The 20005-nt window shown below is 44.8% G+C and overlaps 1 protein-coding gene across 11 annotated transcripts in view; it reads right to left on the bottom strand.

Annotated features, from left to right (window-relative positions):
* Positions 1-11030, bottom strand: part of Sgms1 (sphingomyelin synthase 1) — a 250008-nt gene extending 238978 nt beyond the window's left edge. For 7 of the 11 annotated variants that reach the window (XM_048338767.1, XM_048338773.1, XM_048338760.1 and 4 more), the window contains exon 1: positions 4803-4991. The gene's annotated coding sequence lies outside the window, so the exon portion shown is untranslated. Of the gene's footprint in view, positions 1-4154; positions 4473-4802; positions 4992-5809; positions 6082-10991 lie in introns of those variants that run through there. The other 4 variants (XM_048338761.1, XM_048338770.1, XM_048338764.1 and 1 more) reach the window with 3 other exon arrangements.
* Positions 11031-20005: the final 8975 nt, after the last annotated feature.

The following is a 20005-nucleotide window of genomic DNA, read 5'->3' as shown; positions in this document are numbered from 1 at the left end:
GTGTCTTATGCAAGGCATTCAGTGCCTTACAAATGTTAACTTACATGGTTCTCACAACAGACTATTAGATGGCTGTTCTGCTTAACCCCACTGAAGAGTGGTAGAGGGGACTGAGGGACAAAAGATTCATAAACCAGTCTACTGTCACACAGATCCTACATTGGGAGGCCAACATCCCAACCCAGGCACTCCATAGTCAGTGCTTTTAACCACTGTACTAGAAGTCAGTGAACTCCTAGTTATCTTGCACTCATTTCCAAACATTAATTTTATGACCCGTAAGACCAGGCATAATATCCACTACCAAGGGGCTCAATACTGGTCCTGAGAGCCCAACAGAAATAATAATGAAGTCGGGCACCGGGGCTCACACCTGTAATCCTAGCCTCCTCCTAGCCTCATTAAGTTGCCCAGGCTTGCCTTGAACTTGTGCCTCCAGTTTCTCCAGTGCTGGCATTATAGGCATTCACCACTATGAATAGTGATAATTAGGTTTTAAGGAGAAAGTATTTATTTTGACTGGGGGGGGGGGTGGTGTTCAGTCCACTGGCACTTGGCCTGAGGTGAAGCAATTATATCACAGTTGATGTGCGAAGCTCACCTCAAATCTCAGGAGGCTGAGATCTGAGGATGGCCGTTCAAAGGAAAGTCTATGAAATTCTTATCTCCAATTAACCACTAGAAAACAGGAAGTGGCGCTGTGGCTCAACATGGTAGAGAGCTGACCTTCAGCTAAAGAACTCAGGTTCAGGGGCTGGGGATATAGCCTAGTGGCAAGAGTGCCTGCCTCGGATACACGAGGCCCTAGGTTCGATTCCCCAGCACCAAATATGCAGAAAACGGCCAGAAGCGGCGCTGTGGCTCAAGTGGCAGAGTGCTAGCCTTGAGCGGGAAGAAGCCAGGGACAGTGCTCAGGCCCTGAGTCCAAGGCCCAGGACTGGCAAAAAAAAAAAAAAAAAAAAAAAGAACTCAGGTTCAGTGCCAGGCCCTGTGTTAAAGACCCACGACTGACAAAAAGGAAAAATAAATGCTAATGACACTCAGTTTCTCTCATCCCTTCTCTCTTCCCTCATCTAATGCCATTTGAATGAAATTCAAGCCCACGGAGCAGGATTCCTTTCTTCTCATAACTCCCCTGGTACCACATCACTTAACCCTAATTATATACCACCTATCAAACAGAGTTCTCTCATCCTTTCTTGTGTATTCATTGTATACTCTCCACTTGACAGTAAAATTCCTTGGAAGTATCCATACTTTCTATGAAACTAGACAAAAGCATGAGCTTGTATATACAAAGGTGGAAAGCGGTACATGGTTGATTGGCTCATTCATTTGTCTTTCCAGACACTTCTTTGATATCCATCCTTAGGAGCAGATAAAAGAATTCCATTAATGGTAAACCCAATGTGGGGAAAGCTATGACAGAAACATTAACTGATTCACAGCTGTTTCAAGATCTATATTCAATATGTCTCCTACATTATCTCTTTTCAAGCCTTGTAGGGGCTTCCTCTAAAGAAGGGAGAGAGGAAGATGTTAGGGCTACTAGTGGGGTTGAGGGGGAGTCTCAAGCTTGGTAAGAGAAAAAGGTTAATTTTAAAGACTTGTCCCAACAGCCATTGCTCTGCCTATGTCTAAAGTGGAGAGTAAGGTACTCTCCTTGAAACAACAACACAGGATCTTTGTAAAAACTGGGGGTGTAGGTTAATAGCATAGCATGTACTTCACATGCATGAGGACCAGGGTTACATTCCCAGACCAAATGAGAAAAAAAAATGCCATCATGAAAGAGTAAGTTATAAACCCCATTTAAAAGCTGTTTCTAAAAGATGGACAATGTTCATGGGCAAAACAACATCAATATAGCAAAAGGCATCTGTTCTCCTCAGATGAGACTACACATCTGATGTACTGGAATCATATCTCCTACACCTTGTGGAGAACAAACATATCAAAATGTTTATGGGGGGGGAAAGCCAACATCTAAAGAAAAGTAAAAGAAGAACTTGTCCTGCTAATAAAACATAATGCAAATCTAAAATAAAAATTTGCATTGAAGCAGTCAAAGGACTGAGACAGGGGACATTCCTGAAATGATTTGTAAGAAATGAAGTGGAGACTGAGCCCAAGGGTCTCTCACATACTGACAGCTTCAAGAGTTCCTGTAGAGTTTTAGGAGATATTTAGCAAAACACACCCATTTTTCTAGCTGAAGTACAAGATCTGCCACAAGTTGAAAATAAGACCTTTAACAAGGTAAGTAAAATGACTGAGTTTTTTAGATAAAACCTAAATATTTCTAACACAGGCAATGATGCCTTATGGTAATATACAAAAACCATAAACATACATAGTGTACTTTTTAACCCTAAAAAGCACAGCCTACATACAGACGTAAAAAGATGAGGCGGATGGTGAGCACTGATGTTCATGTATCATGAAGAATTTAATTTCAGCTGGATACACATTTATTGAGTATTACAAGTCAGCTACTACTATACAAGATGCTGGGGATTCTCCTATGAGGGAGACACTGCTTTGACCAATGGGTCCTACAGTGTCCATTTAATCCATACCTTGAAGCAATTTTTCTCAACAAGAATACAAAAGTTTCCAGATATTTGAAATCTCTCACTATCAACACTCAAGAGCTGAAGAAATATATTTCTGTTTTACTGAACGTATACATTTCTAGTCTCTGAAGCACAAATAGAAGGGGAAAGGCTATCAATCTGCAGAATAGCCGCTGAAGCTGCATGGTAGCAGCTGCCTCCTGCTTAGGTCTCAGAGATGGAACCTCAAAAACACTCTATACATGGCTGGGGGTGTGGCTCAAGCGCTAGAGTGCCTCCCCACCCTGAGTTCAGACTCCAGTAAAGAAATAAAACATGCTCTATGGTATAAGAAAAAGCAGGAGGCAACTCAGGAGACCAGGGTCTCCTAATCTAAACAGAAAGCAAGATAAGAAAAGCGAATTGCTACAGGCAGCAGGCAGCTCCTGGGAGGTTTCCCCAGTGCCAGCACCAACAGCCGGGGCACAAGCTCTGCCTGTCTGCCTGCTGGCCTGCTAGCCTGCTGAGGCCAAGGCATGGATGGCTTCGGAGCTGGAAAGCTGCCACCTGCTGAATCACCAAACATCCCAGGGCTTCCCTTGAAGCACTGACCAGACAAGCACCCATCCCCCACCCGGCTTCTCCCGTGGACATCCAACACCCGGACCAATGAAACGACCTCTGCCCTCCCGCACAGGCCAAATCAGCTGCCATCCCTGTTAAGCCTGGGCAGCCCCAGGCAACTCCCAAGGCGGGCCTACGTCATCAGTCCCACTCCCCTCCTCCTGCGCACTCAGTACCCCCTCAACGTTCAACCCCCACAGTGCCAGAAGGCGTGGGGAGATCACAGCACACCATTACCAGCTTTCACCCCTTTCCACATCAGGCAGCTAACCAGAAACACACACACACACACACACACACACACACACACACACACACACACACACCCCGAATCTAAAAGCAAAATAACCTGTCCAAACAGCTTAAAGGGAAGGGAAATGTCACCTAAAAGAGTAGGCAGGGCCCTATATAAACTTCCTTTTAGAAGAGCAGCGGTCGGTCCTGGTTTCATAAGCGTGTAGCAAATGAAGTCTAAACGGTTTGAAGGTGAAAAGAAACATCGGAAGCACCTGGATTCTCTCCGTGCTCTCCAGTCCATGGCAACCTTCATCCCCGATTTTCACTCGCGACACCCCAATTCTGGTTAACGCTAACCAGAACGCGCCAGGGTGAATCCGTTAGCAGGACCGACCGGGACTCCCGGCCCCGCTAGAGGAAGCTGACAGACTTGAGTTTGGGAGAAGATTGTGAGAAGAGGCAGCAGCTGTTGGGGCTGGTTTGCCCTTGACCCAGTCGCTTGGGGATCGCTTGGACACCCCCACGCCCCCCACCCCAGCTTTCACTCGAGAGCCGCATCCAGGAGAGACTGTCCAGATCTGGGCCACGATGGCCCTCCAGGCCTCACCCCATCACCCCCGCCGGGCAGGGGCAGCCCCACCGAGCCGCCCGTGCGCCTGGGGAGGGTCTAGTCTGTTACGCCGCCCTGGGAGAAGGATCTCGATCCTCGAGGAAAAAAAGGGAGGGGGGCTGTCCCACCTGTTCCGTCGTCGAGGGGCATCGAGGGGTCGCAGTGGGGTAATCCCGAAACCCTGGGCGACCTGGTCCGCTGCAATCTGGCCGGCAGGAACCAACTGTCACGCCGCCGCCAGGGCTGTGGGGGGTGGGGCACTAGTGGGGGGGGGGGGTAGTCCTGGCGCTGAGCGTGTCCGGACCCTAGGTTAGCCACTGCCCGAGAAAGGCGAGGGGTCCTCCACACCAAGTTTTCCGGAACCTCGCCACCATCCACTCACCCCAAAATGACCCCGGGCAGTTTTGCAGCCCTCTCAGCACCTCAGAGAGGTATCCACTGACGCCTCCGCCTTCCTCTCCGCCCCAACTCGGCTAAGGGAGCCCCGCCGACAGCCCGCCCCCTCGGAGCCGAGATCCTGACAGCCGGCCCGCCCGCCCCCCCGCCGCACCCACCCTCCCGCACCCACCCCAACCCCCCCCCCCGCGAGCGGCCGCACCGGGGGAGTGCCCGCCAGGTAGGCGCGCGGCACCGCCCGGGCTGCGCTCACGCCCCCTCTCCCCAGGGCTGCCCGCTTGCCCGCCCCATCCGCGGGTCAGGCCCAGCCCCAGACACCCGCGGCTAGTCCACCCTCCCGGCCACCCCGACGCCGACTCTGCCCCCGCCCCACGACTCACTTGCACCGGAGTCGCAGCAGCCGCCGGAATTCCGCTCGCTGAGCCCCACGCCGCGAAACGAAATCCGGGGCAGGGCAGCGTTGGGGCTCCGCACTCCCGGGTCGCGCGCTCGGGCTGACTTGCCAGGCGCTAGGAACCAGAGAAGTGTCGGGACTGGCCTTGCCTGTTCCCGTCCTGCCCGCAAGCCGCAGCCCGCCGCCGCTGCCCCAGCCGCGGCTGCCTCGCTGGTGCGAACGCTTCCGACTTGCCACCGCGAGCCTCGGGGCTGCCGAGCATGCCCAGTCCGCGGCCGAGTCGGCTCGGCTTCCCGCGCGACGCGAGTCCGCTCCTCCGGGTGTTCGCGGCGGCCGAGGACAGTGGGCGGGCCGGGCTGTCCGGGCGGGGTCCACGGGGCCTCTTGCTGGGACCAACCAAAGGGGGACCCAGGTCCGCCCGACCCTCCTTGGGGTGATCGAGGCTTGGGCCCCTCATTTTGCTTTTGTCCGATGAGAAAACAGGGACTGCAGGCACTTCCCGGCCACGGGGAAGGCCCACCTGCACGTCTTTCGGAGGCCGCTTTTATGGTCCGGGGTGTTCAACCATTTAGGGCGCAGCCAGAGCTGGAGAATGCAACCTGGGAAGCCCGGTTCGGGCTGGGGATACGAGGGGGACGCAATTTTCGAATTACACTTGGACCCCCTCCCCAAGCGTTGCAACACTCGTGTTTTAACACCTGATTAACCACTCCTAGGGAGGCGGGCAAACCGCAAACTATGGCCCGTTTTAAACTTCTTTCCAGATCCCAACCTTCCTCCTCCCGGAGTAACACCGCGGCCCGTCCCCTGAACTCTGCAACGCCCGGGGGCTGAAGGAGCTCTAATCAGTGCGCTGAAGTCTCAGGGCACAGCAGAGCCGACTCCCCACTCTCCTCAGGGCCCCACCTCCCGCCGCCGCCGCTCGGAGCTGAGGCGAAAACCCGGAGAGCGCCGGGCCCGGGTGGGAGTACTGCGCATGCCCGGTAGCTCTACCTGGAGCGGACCACCCTAAGGAAGATTTCCCCGGCGCCGGGGTTGGGGGCGGGTAGCGGGGAGAGCTGGCCTTTTGCGCCGCGTTCGGCCTCCTCGGCCGGCCCTCGGTACCTCGGCTGCGGCCCGGCAGCTCGGGCTCTGCCTCCCACGGGGTCGGGACTCGAGGGGGCGGGGAGACACGTGACCGTCCGCGGTGCTCGGGGCAGCCATCTTCTACCCGGCCCTCCGGCCGCTAGCCATCGGAACGGATCCCGCAGCCGGAGCCCTCCTCCCCCGCCAGGCACCGGCCTCCGCCCCGCCCCTGTGGGGCCGAAATGGCTGCACCCAGCCGCGGCTCTCCAGGTTCACCTGCTCTCGCTCGACCACAACCTCCTGGCTTGAAATCAAGAGCGCCGACCTGTGCCGGCGACGGCCCTGGCCCTTCTGCAGGGATGGAAGTTGGGGGAAAGGACGAGGGGCAGGGGTCCCCTTTCGTAAGACCGCGACCCCGCGGTCCCAGCTGCCTCTCGGGTTCGAGGCTGGGCGAGCCGGCCGGGAGACCCGGACCGGACCGCCACCGTCGCTCTTCCCCGCCAAGGGGCCGCACGGACAGAGGGGGTGTCGAGACTGGCCGTTGATCCTGATCGAGTCACCGGGGGATCCCCGTTTACCTGGCGACCCGCCGCCTTCCTCCGTCACCCCGGGATTGTTAGAATTGCGCATTTGCGGCCCACCGAGACCTACTCACGGGGTCGGAAAGGTTGCTGGGGTAAAAAGGGTTAAAAAAAAATCTGAATGAACAAACCCTTCTAGTAACTTCTGTTGAGCCTCAATCAACTAAGCGACCCATTTTCCAGTGAGGCTTTGAAAAAAACGTGTTCTTCCCCCCCCCCCCCCCCCCCCCCGCCCCATCACCGTGACGTCCGGGATTCAAAACCAGGCCGCCATGCGCCCCTTGGCGGGCTTGAATCGCGCCCTCCACCCCGGTGTCTCTCGCTTTTTCACCCTTAGGGGTACGACATACCCCACCCCCAAGATTAGGGAAGCGTTCGTCCTATGCATCTGTTAGGGCTGCAGTGCAATGAGTGCAGAGAGGTCTGTAAGTCCTACGGGGTATTTTTGTTATTTTGTTATTATATCTAAAAGGTGCAAACGTTTTGCAAAGTAAAGGCTTGAGGTCTGCCGAGACCGGGAGGTATTTTTCTTTAAGTGCCTGAAAAACTGGGGGCCATTTTCTCTCCCGTGCTAAGCATGACCCTACTCCTGGCTTCAGACTTCCTGCCAATATAGTCAAAGTAAACAAGAGAGACATAAGTGGAGGATTCTTGGATTTACTTTAAAGTGCCACCCCCAATGTAAAGAAGTAAATTTTTGCAAAAAAGTAACAGTTCTTAAGTGCCCAGTCTACCATGCTATGGGTTATTGTTTGTTTACTTCTGTAGTTTTTGTAAGTTTTTTGCACTTTTTAAATGTTTCACGGTAAGAAGCTTCATAAATTGGTGTCCCATAGTAATTTTAGGATGAAACATAATGGGGGCCACAAAAGGTATAAACGTTTTCCCATTTCGATTACTTCTTTCTGAGGGAAAAAGAAGCACACCATGTGCAATAACAAGACTATAAGTAGGGGAAATCGCAAAATTAAAAGTTAATCCTGAGTGAAGTGCTTAAAAGAGACACTTAAGAGTTGACTCCTTTAAACTAAATTTAGTTATGGTTCTAAACATCCTACCATTTGTACCCCCCCAAAAAAATTAATAAAAATGATTTTCTTGCAGGTGGCTCTGTGTCTATAATCCTACCTACCCAAGAGGCTGAGATCAGAGGATCACAACTCAAAGCCAGACTCTTATCTCCAATTAGCCATCAGAAAACCAGAAATGCAGTATGACTGAAAGTGGTAGAGTGCTAGCCTTGAGCAAAAAAGCTCAGGCACAGCACCCAGGCCCTGAATTCAAGCCCCAGGACTGCGAAGGAAGGAAGGAAGTTAGTTTTCAGTCCATTGAATCTTAAAGGATTTCACCAGTCCATTCCTTACCAAAATGTTAATACAGAACATACTGCTTCCTTGAAATTTTTTAGGTTTCTCAAGTACATTGAATATAATGAATTACATTGCTATCAAGACAGCTAGAAACAACATAAAAATGAATCGCCTCCAAGCTACAATCTGTCATGAAAATACATGTTAAAAATGATGCTGAGAAGGAATTCTGAGGTTAAACGCTTCACTTGCCAAAAGTGAAGTTGGTAGTGTGGCTCCAAATGAATGTCCCTTCTACCTTTGGAAGATAATCAGACTGAAATTGTAGCTTTAGCCAGTTGGCGGTAAGCAGCAGTCATTACTTACCAAATAGTCACAGTTTCAACAAACTGTACTGAGAGGGTCAAGGGACATTTGTATGGCTCCATGGAGATATGTGTCAGGAGAAGAGTGCAAAGCCATAGAGCCGCATAAGGCCCCTCAGCCTTTTAGATTCATCTGGCCAATCTGGGGTCTAAAGTTGATGGGAAAAGCCAGGTAACATGGCTATTTCCAAGGATTTGCCCTGAGGATAGGTCTGGTAATTGTTTACCTTCTGTGTTCATTTCTGTTTCTTGACTAGGATTCCTGGCTTTACTAATCACTTGGCTTTTCCTGTCAGCCAACAACATTAAAAACCTAGGGGTCAATCAGCCTTGTAGCTGAGGTTCAGGAAAAGATGAGGAGCCAGGAACTTGAATGCTGCCAGAAAGCCAGGAAGTCTCCCTCTGCTTCCTCTGATTCTCTGTTTATTTTCTTTCTTCTCAGTCTGATTTTTCTGCCTTCAGTTCACATGGTAGGAAACAGCCATTTAGCTGATCTCAAGTTATATCTCTCTTAGAAACTAGCAACCCCTCTGTCATTAGCCCCTCTTACTCCGTCCAATTAAGTACCATTTCCCAGTTTCTCCTGTTTATGTGAATGAATAGTATTGCAAGACCCATTTCTAATTTGTTTTTTCACATAAACCTATCTCCCACTGCCTGATTGTCATATGAAGGTTAAATATCTCTCCTTTTTTAGTACCTATCACAGAATTTAGCACCAAGTAGCCATAATAAATACTGTATTTTATGCGGTATTTAAAAAGATTAAACTAGAAATGAAAATTACCTGGCTATATTTATCTCCAACTACCTCAATACCCTTCATAATCTGCCATGTACCTTTTATGACTGGACACCACACAGGGGCTAGTGAATCAGTACAGAATGCTGTACTGGCTGGTAGAGCTGGCACCATTATCAAAACTTGCTTTTTTCCTCCTGGCTCTCAGGTAATCAATGTATAACTCCTGGCAGGTCTAATCATTGCCTCTTAAAATGGGAATGATGTAACCTGCCCCCTCTTTGTTTTCGGGGAGTGTCATCAGAATTAATTAGGTCTTTAGTATGTCCACATAATGCTTATACACAAGTAGAGGTATGCACAATAAGAACATTAAGTATCATTCAACATGTTCTGGGTGTTTATTGTAGTTAGCATTCAGCTTCCTCATAAGTAATACAGCAATAGCAGTAATACACAAAACAATGAATGCATGTCTCCTCCAGCTGCCATTTGCAAACAAGCCCTGGATGAGCAAAACTAATTAGAAGGTTGAAACAAAAACTCTATCTCCCACACTAAAGGAGAGGAGAGTTACAGAGAGCAATCACCTGGATTTTATACTTCGGGCACAGGCTCTTCAAAGGCTTGTAAATCTAGGCCATGCTACAGAGAAGACAGCTCTAACTGGGGACTTCCTGATACCTCTCTTGGTTTAGAAGATTTGGGAGGAATATCAAAATTCTTCCACTTTGGGAACCCTAGAGCCCTGTGAGGAATGTGACTGGCAATAGATTTGATGATGTACTTGAAGTATGACTGATACTAGTGGAAACCCCTGGTTGACTTTTTCGTTTAATCCTATGTCTAAAGAGATAGGATTATGAGTGTTTGACCTTGCATTCATTCCTGACAAAAGACAGAAGTCCCTGTTAGGACTTAGTGAGGAAATTCCGGAATCCCTTACCAAAATGACTTTAAGTGCGTCTTGATTTTTGTCATCTCCTCCTTGTAATGTGCCCTTTTGCTATTTTCCTAGAATTCCCTCAAGTTTGTCCTGGACTTATTCGAACCTGCAGTGTAAACAAGGGGCTGGAGTAAAGAATAGCAGCTTTACCATGTCTGTTGGTTTAATTCATTCCTCACTCCATGGTGCTGATTGGAATATTAATTATCTGATAAATTATATCCTGAGATATCACTGTATAGGCACCTCTTCACCTGTTGCCCCGGAATCTGCTTGGTTAGGACCAGCATTCAACCAGCTCCTTTGCTGTATAGCAGGTTGACTATACTCTTTCTCCTTCATTAACACCTACAAAAGTAAGATATCAACACACAGCAGGACAGTGCTGGAATAACTTGATGAAACATATGCTAAATCCTGTGCCCTGCAGTCTAGATCAGACCAGATAATTCTTGGTTGTGAGGGATTGTTCTATGAATGGTAGGATGATATGCAGCATCCGGGTCTCAATCAACTACAGGCAAGAAGGCCCCGCTCTTAGCTGTAACAGCTGAAAATGGCTCCAGAGATTGCCGCGTGTTCCCAAGAACACACAGGGACTTCTGTCTTTTGACAGGAATTAATGCAAAAAGCCAAACACACATAATCTTGTGTCTTTAGACATACTATATTTTTAAAAAACCAATCACCCTAAGCTGAGAATCACTTATTTAAACAATGGTAAAAATGGATGACCAAAGTAAACTGGAATTTTAAATTGCTCAATCATCCTTCTTTGGAGTCATCCGGCACTTTTCTTTTCTTTTTTTTTTTTTTTTAGAGCAGGGTGTTCAGTCATGGGACTTGAACTCAGAGCCTGGGTCCCTGACTTTTTTTTTTGCTCAAAGCTAAAACTTTACCAATTGAGCTGCCACAGCTCCATGTTCAGCTTTTTTGGTGGTAAATTGGCATAAGAGTCTCATAGACTTTCCTGCCTGGCCTAGCTTCCACGTGTGATCCTTAGATCTCAGCCTGCTGAATAGCTAGTACTACAAGTGTGAGCCAGGAGCACCCAGCTCTCACCCAGCACTTTTGAGTACTGCACTTATGTCTCTGCTAACCCTACTGCACCAGTTCATTCAGTGTTTGTTAGGCAGTCATGGGATAAGGCACAGATCATGTCTTACCTGGATCCACAAAGTAGAGAAATTCCAGTTCTTCACAGCAGAGGCATATGCCATGCCCATGCCGGTATTTACGCCTTCATTGATGCTGTCTGTAGTGCATGGCACGTAGTTGCCACGAAGAAGCATTCATCAGTCATTTGAAATGAAAATTTAACTGAGTGTTCTTAAATTTTATTTGTTAAATTTATGATCCTACTCTGATTAACCAAAAATTTCATTCCCATCTTGAGTTTTGATTCCATGAACTTTATAATTTGACCTCATTAAAAAAAATTTTCTTAAAGCTGCTACAAAGGCTTTAAAAGGAGAAATGCTGCCAGACACTAGTGACTCATATAATCCTAACTGTGTTGGAGGCTGAGAACCAGAAGATCACTGTTTGAGGATAGCCCAAGCAGAAAAGCTCATGAGACTCCATAGAAACAGCAGAAACTGGCGATAGTGGGATCCACATGTCATTCAAACTATGCCAGGAATCCTAAAATAGGCATATTAACTTCCAGGTACATGTGTAGATAGAAGGTAGGACCCTAACTCAAAATCAACTAGCAAAAGTGGTTGGAGGTATGGCTCAGTTGGTAGCTTGCCAGTTGATGAGTAAAAACATCAGGTACCAAGTTCGAGTCCCAGTCTCAGGCCTCAAAAAACTAACCAACAATAGAAAGGTCTGGAGGCATGGTTCAGCAGTAGAGTATCTGCCTAGCAAGTACAAGACATCTATTCTAACTTCAGTTCTTAACATAAGTAAAGTTAAATGACCAAATGAGTGGCTCAACTCAGGCCCAACTGGAGGATGATAAATTTCCTTTGGGAAAAAAAAGGGTTATTTTCCTTCTGCAAGGCATAGAGAATTCCTTAGACTCTATCCAGAGCTTGAATAGCATAGTTAGTTAGCTTGCCAATGGTTCTCATTGCAAATGGTACCCTGAACCCTTACTTACACATTGGCCTACAATTAGGTCAAATCATTTAACACAAAGCATTCCCCCACCCCATCCCGGGTTTGTTATTACTGTTTATTTTACCATGCTGGAGATGAAACATGCTAGACAAACATGCTACCACTGCCCTACACCCCAGCTCACAAAGCCTGTTTCATAATTAAGGATTGAATGGTGAAAACCAGAATGATTCTGCAGGTACACTTTCATATGACCTGTGTGAAAAGAAGAGAAACTCCCTCTCCTTAGCCCCTCCCCCACAATGCTTTACCTCCAGAAACCTTGACAATTCTAGTGGGTACTTTTAAATTAAAAAAAAAAAAAAAACCCATAAAACAAAACACCACTCCCAGTATCAAAACTAAGATAAAATAAGAAGGGTAATTTCCACCAGATAAGTAGAACAAATGTAAAATGGAAATGAAGTAGACGTACTAAAAATCAAGTTATTATTTTTCACAGTTGGCATGGGGAAGGAGGCGTTCATGACCTAATATTTCATAAAATGTAAGAATATGCAATGTCTCAATGGCACCTGTGTAAAATATTCATTAAGGTGCTCATAATAGACATATTGCTGTAGATGGAGAGACTTTTTGCAAATGAGATGTCTGGATCAGAGACTGGGAGCTCCCCTCCCCAAACTTTTCTTTTTCCCTAAAATCCTTTTCCATTTCTCTGTCCATGCTTTTAATTTTCAAGCTGCATTTAAAATGTTTTCTATTCTTTCTGCATGAGTAAGAATATGTGTCATCCCAGCCTCCCTGTCAGTTTCTGTTTCACTTTCATTCATTTGTTGATTGAGTGTGAAGAAGGAGGCACTGTCAACATTTCCAGATTTTATACTTGCAGGTTAGTTCCCTCTTGGAATACCATGATCTCTATGCAAATTTGTAGTACAATCCTGGAGAGATGGGAATGGCCTGCAAAGTCATCTTACCCGTTTTATGGACTCAGGAAGGCCGCAAGAGTAGGGAAAGGAGGGGAGGAGATATTTCTATTTCCTTTCCATTCATTTGCTTTATAAATACTAAATACCTTCAAGATGCCGGTCATTGATTCAGGCAATGAAAAGCAAAATCGAGTCTGGTTCCTACTCTATAGAGCCTATGATTTGGTGATGAGACAGAATTTAATCAAATAAATACATGAATGAATGTGTAGTAGTCCTATGGAGATCTTGATTTAGTTGAGCTGGAATAAGACCCAGACATCTCTGTGTGTGTGTGTGTGTGTGTGTGTGTGTGTGTATGTGTGTGTGTGTGTGTGTGTGTATGTATATATACTCATAGGTAATTCTAGTGGACTCAGTGCCGGATTCATGTGGTGAAATGTAATCCCCCATTGTGAGCTATTAGACGGATGGAAATTTAATCCAGCTATGATGTTTGTAGGTAGGGCTTTGTGGCAGTATTGGGGATTAGCAGCCAGCCACTGGGACTCATTGGACTAAACCACACAAGTTCTAATCACACAAATTCTAATAAAGCATTAGGAAGTGTTTTGATTTTATCTTGCAAGCAGTGGTGAAAAAAGTTGCTTAAAGGGGACTGGGGATATAGCCTAGTGGCAAGAGTGCCTGCCTCGTATACACGAGGCCCTAGGTTCGATTCCCCAGCACCACATATACAGAAAACGGCCAGAAGTGGCGCTGTGGCTCAAGTGGTAGAGTGCTAGCCTTGAGCGGGAAGAAGCCAGGGACAGTGCTCAGGCCCTGAGTCCAAGGCCCAGGACTGGCCAAAAAAAAAAAAAAGTTGCTTAAAGTGATATGACATAGTAAGATTTGTGGAGTTTTTTTTATGGTTTCCTTTTCCAATAATCAAAAATCACATGCAGTTGTAAGAAATTATATAGACACAAAGATATGGTCCTTTGACTGGTTTTCCTCAATGGCAAAATTGCAAAACTATAGTGCAACAAGGAAATGCAGCCAAGATACAGAATATCTTCAACACTACACGGACCCTATCTAGTGCCCTTTTAAAGCCAGATCAATCCCTCTGATCTTTATCTCGAAATATCATCAATTATTGGGTTATGTTTCTGCCCTGTTAATTCCTCATGATTAAATTTCAACACATGAGCCTTCGTGCACACACTCAAATGATATTTTTAAAAATAGCATGCAGTTTATTTATTCATGTATCAAAAGGCATGTGAATTATTTCCAATGTTTATATTTTGTATAAATATTCCTCAAGTGTTTATATACAGGTTTATGTATAAATAAAAGTCTTTATTTCTTTGGAAAATGTCCAAGGGTATAATTGCTAAGCTATATGGTAACCACATATAAAAACTGTCATACATAAAGATGTTGTTGGGCTGAGTTTTTAATTCAGTGGTCGAAAACTTACTTGCCCACCATGAAGGCTAGGCTAATCCTGTACCATTGAGCTATACTCCCAGCTAGATCTTTTATGATTTCTTTCACAAACATTAGTTTTATACCTATAAGAAATACATATGCTTTGTTATAGTTACATATAAGCATTTGAGAGTAAGATTTGTAAAAAGAAAAAAAAGCTGTTTATTTCCTTATTTGTTTTATGGTGCTGGGGCACATACTCACAGGGCCATGCATGTGTTAGGCAAACATTCTACCAGTGAGCTACATCTTCAACCCAGGGTGTTACATTTTTAGTTTCCCTGTCCACAGGTTCATGGCTAGTATATGGAAATTGATGTGTGGATGACTATCTTGTACCCTACATTTTTCTAGCTCATGTATTCATTCTAGGACTGCTTTTCTAGATATTTACTGTTGAGCCTTACACAAATGGGTTTCAGACATACATTAGCACACCCAGCTCCCTGCTTCCATCTACCTTTCACAATCTTCCGTTTCTTTCACATGCAGTTTTCAACATACTTAGTGGCTGAAACTGAAGCTAACAACAATATTTTACAGAAGCATTGCAGGCAGGCAAGGAAAAGGAAAGGCCAAGTAAAAGGCTATTAAAAGCTGTGTGAAGCCGTACACACCTGCAATCTCAGCATTCAGGAAGCTGAAGCAGGAATCTTGTGAATTGGAAGCCAGTTTTGGTTAAATAGCGAGAAATCTTTTCAAAAATTTAGATAAACAAAGACTATTATTGCTGTGGCCCAGGCAAGATTAGGTAGTCTACTGCAAGGCTGTCTCATGCTTCTTCATTTGCATGGAGCTGGAGTATTAACACCCTAGTGAAACAGCAGGGGAGTGAAGCAAGCCATCTCCCATAGCACTGCATTGTGATTAAGGAGCACTGACACCCTCAAGAGTATAGTCCATTAATAGCTATTTCATTAATAGAGTTTCTAAACATTCTCTTCAGGAAAATAAAATCATGTGGCTCTGAAAGCATCCTACTGATATCCAGGTCTGTATATTTTCATTAGCACTTAGCATTTACCAGATATAAACAGCATTCAGCAAGTCATAACATATTATGAATTGAGTGAAACTTTAATGGTGGCTGAAATTGCTTCTTCAGTTATCTGCTACTCCGATTCACCTGTGATTCTAAATGTGCCTCCCACAGTTTCATGGGAAGTTTCAAAGTTATCCTGATTATGAGATATATAGTTGTAGTTAGATTGGGAGTGTCCCTCCCCAAAGCTCATGTGTTAATGGTCTGTCCCAGATTAGTGTCATTGGAATAATAAAGGTCACTGGAGGCACATCTCTAAAGGTGAACCACAGTTTTCCTCTGTCTTTTCTTCCTGACTGCCATGAGTTAGCAACATCCTCTTCCATATCCTCCTGCCATGATGTGCTTTCCTGCCCAGGCCCGAAAGCAATGAAACCCTCTAAAACAATGAGTCCAAATTATCTTTTTAAGTTGTCTTAGGTATTTTTTTTGGGGGGGGCCAATTCTTGGGCTTGGACTCAGGGCCTAAGCACTGTTCCTGGCTTCTTTTTGCTCAAGTCTAGCACTCTACCACTTGAGCCACCGTGCCACTTCTGACCATTTTCTGTGTATGTGGTGCTGGGGAATTGAACCCAGAGCTTCATGTATAGGGAGGCAAGCACTCTTGCCACTAGGCCATATCCCCAGCCTGGTATTTTTTTTCTTAAAGCAACTCAAAATTGACTAACATAGATGGAAAAGGAGTAGAAACAATCTACGGAGCTTAGAGGTAAGAGGTGATTAGGGTCAGATAAGGCCATCAGAATGGAGCTCCCATGATTGAATCTGTGTGGCTTTGTAAAAGGGGGAGAAGCCAGAAGCAATATGCATATACATGGCAACTCCCTGTTCTTGTATAACCTACCAACTCAGGCCTATCTCTGCCAATAGGAAAGCCATCACCAGATGTTGTCCCTTAGCACTGAACCTCTGGAATCTTCAGCCAAAATGAATCTCTTTTTAAAAATATATAACTCAACCAGTCTAAGATATTGTGTTACTGGAAATAGAAAATGGACTAATACATATACCATCACATGGTTGGGTTTAAATAACAGTGAAGCCAGACTTTGACTGTACTTTACAACCAGGGAAGATATAAAAAGTACTCATGCTAAGAATACACTCTCAGAAATTCTCATTCCTTTATTTCAAGGAAGGTCAGCTTTCAATGTTTTATTTTTCAGGAGACATGTCATCTTTTACTGAATTAAAAAGAAATCAGTCAACTTAAAGGGAAATTGTCAGTGGCTGTGAGGTCGCTGCCAAACCTATAAAGCTGTAAACCTTTTAAGTTCATAACCCTGACTGGTTCTCCAATGGATTGGGAACTTGTACAAAAGAAAAAAAATTCAAGGTCCAGGCTACACTCAGATCTATAAATCAAAGCCTTAGGGTAGGAAGTTAGACAACAGCTCTAAAATCATTGTAGCTGAAATTGAGAGGACTGGCTTTGAATAGATTGCTACAAAAAAAAATTGCTGATGTTTATATTTTTGGTTCTCATAGAAGCTGATTGATCAAGATATTTCTTTCTTTTTTTTTTTTTATCTAGTCCCGGGGCTTGAACACTGACAAGCCTGAGCATTGTCCCTGGCTTCTTTTTGCTCAAGGCTAGCACTATACCACTTGAGTCACAGTGACACTTCTGACCTTTTCTATATATGTGGTACTGAGGAATCGAACCCAGGGCCTCATGTATGCAAGGCAAGTACTCTACCACTAGGCCATATTCCCAGCCCCAAAATATTTCTTTAAATTACTACTGAAGCTCACCACGTCAGTTCTATTAGATATCACACTTGACCTAAGGTTTGTGAAGACACTGGTGGCTTATATGGCTGTTATATGATAAGTCTTTGTTACAGAATTGTCATCAAGATTCTCTTGTGGCTAAGCTAAGAAGCACATTTATCTTGGTGTTGACCTAAGTTAGTCCTTTGATTGGGATTTTTAAAACTATAATTTACTGCATACTTTGGCAATTAGAGGGTGTAACTATCTTATGAAATAGACCCTAATGAATATAAGAATGAACTGATATCCCTATCTACATGACCCTAATTAGCGAGTTTGATAACACACCACTATTTTTAGTGCTAGCATTCATAGCCCTATGATTACAATAGAGTATGTTTTTATAAAAGAAACATTTCTTTGTAAATGAGTGATTTTTAAAAGCACAAAGCAATTCTCCATGAATATTACTCTGAGTTGCTTTTGTTCTCTTCAAAGTAGTCAATACACTTTATAATAACCCTGAGAATCATTTAAATCTAATTTATTCCAATTCAGTAACTGGCCATTGTACAATAATGAAAGAAAAAGAACATACTGCTTAGTGAAGAAATCCAATAATAATTTGGATAAACTTGGAGACAGGAAAATAGACGTAGAAACATACTCTCATTTGATGCCTACCTTTGACATATGGATGGGAAGTAAACCCAGATGAATCTGTGGCTCCTATACTCACTAGAAAGCCACCTCGGTTTTGAAGCCTCTTTCCAATTCTTTCCTTTACAAAATGGTCATCCTCCAACTCAAATTGTACATTTAAAAGGGATTGTTTGGGTATTGCTTATGAACAAGTGTTCATTAGTAGAAACTTTTGATATTGAAAGCCAGGGGCTAGTGACTCACACCTATAAGCGTAGCTACTCAAGAGACTGAGATCTGAGGATACTGGTTTGAAGCCAGCCTGGAGACTCTTATTGACAATCAACCAGTAAAAGCTGGAAGTAGAAGTGTTCTGAAGTGGCAGAGCACTGGCCTTGAGCAAAAGAGCAAAGTGAGAGCAAGAGGCCTTGAGTTCAATCCCAAGTATCCCCACTAAAAAAAGAAGGAAGGAAAGAAAGGAAAAGAAAGGAAGAAAAGAGAAGAAAGAATGGAAGAAATATCCAATATTGAATGAATCCTCCTCTAAGGATAAGTTTTATGCTAAGAAATCTATATTATTCATATAATAGCAATGATTGTTGCTGTTTTAAAAAGGGAGCAGTTATAGCCTGAAGAAAGTGGGTTTGTCAGAATTCCCAGTGTTGCCTAGATGAAACCAAAATATTATGTATACTTACATCATAAAGAAATACAGTTTAAAAAATGCCTTGAATGTGGCAATAGGAAGAAAAACATGTTTGGAATTGTTTTTCTTTCTTTCTTTTTAAAGGACTGGTCTACATATTAAAAAGAGAAAAAGGGTAACATAGAATAAACAACTCAGAAAAAAACAATTTGGGAGAGAAGTGCTGAAAAGCAGCCAGCCTTTCCTATAAGCTTTAATGATAGTGATGATACCATAGAGATGATAGGACACAACTTAGACATTGACGGGATGGAAATTTCCACGTAACAATTCGGTCCATCTGCATGTTTGCTTTCACACAGACTGCAAGTCTAGATGGTTGGCTTATTAAACCTATGACTAACTGGATTTCAAGATTTTGTTGTTTTTCCTTTAAAAAGATATAGTCATGGAAAGAATAGTTCCTCAGAGGCAGAGACTCTGAGGTGGGTATAAAGAAACTAATGTTGAGCAGCTTCCATTGAATAAATGCCAACACCTAATAGTCCTCTTCCTAACTTTGTACGGTAGTGACTTGCAGCTCTATAGCTTTTCTCCCTTCCAGACTTTGCTTCCTCCTAGATCCTACACACCTGGATTTCTAGGCCTCTCTTATCCTTGTCTCTCTTCTTGGACAGTCATTGCCTCTACTTCTCAGCCAGCCTCCTGCATTCTGCAACATGGTAGCTACCACCATTCAGCTGATAGTATTCTCTGGGAGAGAATGCTGAGGGTCAGAGGCTCAGAAACATTAGCTGAAACCAAAGGATTAAAAGACCTAGTCAGAAGATATGATGAAGGAGGTGGGGAAAGGTGTGGGAAACAAAAGAGATAACTCTGATGGACAGTGGAGATTTTGACAAGAGGAGGGACCTGCAGGACATACATGGTAAGAACATCTGTGTGGCAGGAAATGACTGAAGGACATACCACACTTTCTTTATTCTCAGGAGTATATGTATGCTCCAAGAACCCCAGTGAAGGCCTGAAGGCACATGCATACTGTCTTTTCTTGTTGTTACTTGTGGGACTTGAACTTGGGGCTTGGTCTCTGTCCCTGAGCTCTTTTGCTCAAAGCTAGCACTCTACCACGTTGAGCCACAGCACCACTTCTGGTTTTCTGGTGGTTAATTGGAGATAAGAGTCTTGTGGAATTTCCTTCCTGGGCTGGCTTTGGACCTCAATTCTCCATCCTCAGATCTCAGCCTCAAGTGCCTAGAATTACAGGCATGAGCCACCAGTGCCCCACATGCCTTTATTTTTTCATACCCTGTAGTGTTGTTCAATAGTAACCCGTCTGTCCCCGTTCTGTACCCTGGTGCCTCCTTTACATTACTACTCTTGTGCTCTGAGGCCATTATTAAGAAAAATATGGACTTCTAGAATATAAGCATGGGACCTTCAGTCCAGCTGATAACCCAAAAGGGCACTAAGTAACTATCAGGAAGATAGAATACACAGTGTGGATTCACATCCAGGGTATAAGTGAGCACGATTTATATTACTGTGCTCACAACAGTGCCCCATTTAAGTCTTATGAGTTGTTTATTTCTGGAATTTTCCTTTAAAAATTTCAGACTGTGGTTGACCACAGATAACTGAAACCACAAGAATTGAAAC

Source organism: Perognathus longimembris, chromosome 2, assembly GCF_023159225.1.
Source record: "Perognathus longimembris pacificus isolate PPM17 chromosome 2, ASM2315922v1, whole genome shotgun sequence".
NCBI classification, from domain to species: domain Eukaryota; kingdom Metazoa; phylum Chordata; class Mammalia; order Rodentia; family Heteromyidae; genus Perognathus; species Perognathus longimembris.
Note: the sequence above shows the minus strand (reverse complement) of the source record. Positions and strands in the feature narration are given on the sequence as shown.